This window comes from Schistocerca serialis, chromosome 3 (genome assembly GCF_023864345.2).
Source record: "Schistocerca serialis cubense isolate TAMUIC-IGC-003099 chromosome 3, iqSchSeri2.2, whole genome shotgun sequence".
Lineage (NCBI taxonomy): Eukaryota > Metazoa > Arthropoda > Insecta > Orthoptera > Acrididae > Schistocerca > Schistocerca serialis.
In genome coordinates this window covers 769,110,972-769,113,747 of record NC_064640.1, presented here as the reverse complement: position 1 = coordinate 769,113,747, position 2,776 = coordinate 769,110,972, and positions in this window count along the sequence as shown.

Below are 2,776 nucleotides of genomic sequence, written 5' to 3'. Positions count from 1 at the left end.
GCACATTCACTGACGCTTCAAAAGTTCAAGACCATGCCATCTGTAGGCAAAGTCATCCTCACAGTGTTCTGGGATATTCAAGGTGTGCTGAGCCTGGAATTCAGGCCTAAAGGCACCAACCAGCATAAACTCAGCAAGGAACTGCAAGACCCTCAGAAAACTGAAAGCACGAATTCAAAGAGTTCGTCCACACATGGAGCACCCACTCATTCAGCATGACAATGCCAGAGCACACATGAGCGCTGCTACATCTGCAACAATCTGACGCCTTGGGTTCACTGTTATCGATCATCCTTCAGACAGTCCCGACTTGGCCCATTCTATTTTCATGTGTTTCTTAAAGTTAAAGGACACCTTCGAGAGCCTCACTTTCATAGTGATGAAACGGTGCAAGCAAAGGTAAAGTTGTGGCTCAACAAAGTCAAACATTCTACAGTGACGGTATCAACAAAATGGTCTCCCGTTGTAAAAATGTGTTCGTTCAAAAAATGATTCAAATGGCTCTGAGTACTATAGGACTTAACGTCTGAGGTCATTAGTCCGCTAGACTTAGATCTACTTAAACCTAACTAAACTAAGGACATCACACACATCCATGCACGAGGCAAGATTCGAACCTGAGACCGTAGCAGCAGCGCGGTTCCGGACTGAAGCGCCTAGAACCGCGCGGCCACAATGGCCGGCAATGTGTTCGTTGCCACGGTGACTAAGTTGAGAAATAAATACGTAGACATGAAGAATGAAGATGTCGGATGTTAATAAAGTTTGCGTTATTTAAAAGGCTTTTAAGAGTTTTCACATAAAAAATTCGGAGGCGCTATTTTTCAGCACGTAATATGGTTGCTGTAATGCTACGTGGGACAGTTCAACTATTCTTAAGCTGCCTGATCTAGGAAGATACACAAAGTTCCTCAGACAAGAAAGGCTGTGAAATACCATGACTGTATTGTACGTGTCCCTAGATTGGGTCATACGTTCTTTGAAATAGCTGAAAGTCAATTCTACGTCTCGGAATTACTACTTGAAATATGTGCTTTAGAGGATAAATGAGCTACACTCTCACAAATAACCAAGTCACAAAACTGCCTCCAAGGAAGTACTCTAATTGAGCTGCCAGTTCAACATGCATTATTTAAAGTTCAGATGTAATTACAAATGCAACATTCGCACTAAAAGTTAGTAGTTATATTGAACTACCGACCTTCTGTTACTAAATCTCGATAAAGTCATTTTATACAGTCATAATTTCGCTCGATAATCGTTTCTCTATTAGGCTCACCAAAAAGCTTACTACCAAGTTCGTTATATCGTTTCCTACGACTGTTACGTAATAAGAACCGCGTAAATACGACTTGTACTAAGTAAGGCCCATGTGACTTCATCCAACTAACTTATCAGAAACCTAGTGAGGTGGCGCAGTGGCTAGCACACTGCACTCGCATTCGGGAAGACGACGATTCAAACGCGCTTCCGGCCATCCCGATTTAGATTTTCCGTAATTTCCCTAAACCGCTTCAGACAAATGCCGTGATGCTTCCTTTGAATGGGCACGGCCGATTTACTTCCTCATCCTTCCCTAATCCGATGGAACCGATGACTTCGATGTTTGGTCCCCTCCTCCAAATTAACGAACCAACCAACTTATCAGAACAGTCGTCCAAATGGGATATCACAAAACACGTCCACATTTATGGTGTCTCTGTTCTCATCAAAATGTCAAAATCTACGCTGCTTTCCCAAACTTGAGGAGGAATGTCACTTTCGCACAATGTCCATTGTCAAGTAACATAGGTCAGTGTAACTTTCGCCATATACAGAAGGAACTGCTACAGTACAGTACAACATCTACATCTACATGGTTACTCTGCAATTCACACTTAAGTGCCTGGCAGAGGGTTCATCGAACCATTTTCATACTACTTCTCAGCCATTCCACTCTCTAAGGGCGCGTGGGAAAAAGGAACACCTAAATCTTTCAGTTAGAGCTCATATTTCTCTTATTTTATTATGATGATCATTTCTCCCTACGTAGGTGGGTGTCAACAAAATATTTTTGCATTCGGAAGAGAAAGTTGGTGATTGAAATTTCGTAAATAGATCTCGCCGCCTTTGTTTCAGTGACTGTCACCCCAACTCGCGTACCATGTCAGTGACACTCTCTCTCCTATTGCACGATAACACGAAACGAGCTGCCCTTCTTTGCACTTTTTCGATGTCATCCGTCAGGCCTACCTGGTAAGGATCCCACACCGCGCAGCAATACTCCAGCAGATGACGGACAGGAATAATGTAGGCTCTCTCTTCGGTGCGTTTGTCACATCTTCTAAGTGTTCTGTCAACAAAGCGCAGTCTTTGTTTCGCCTTCCCCACAATATTATCTAGGTGGTCTTTCCAATTTAAGTTGCTCGTAATTGTAATTCCTAGGTATTTAGTCAAATTGACAGCCCTTAGATTTGTGCGATTTATGGTATACCCAAAATTTATCAGATTTATGTTAGTACCCATGCGGATGACCTCGCATTTTTCTTTGTTTAGTGCAAATTGCCACTTTTCGCAACATACAGAAATTCTCTCTACATCATTTTGTAATTGGAACTGATCGTCTGATGATTTTACTAGACGGTAAATTACAGCGTCATCTGCAAACAATTTAAGGGGGCTGCTCAGATTATCACCTAGATCATTTATGTAAATCAGGAGCAGCAGAGGGCCTATGACACTACCTTGTGAAACGCGAGATATCACTGCCGTTCTACGCGATGATTTACCATCTATC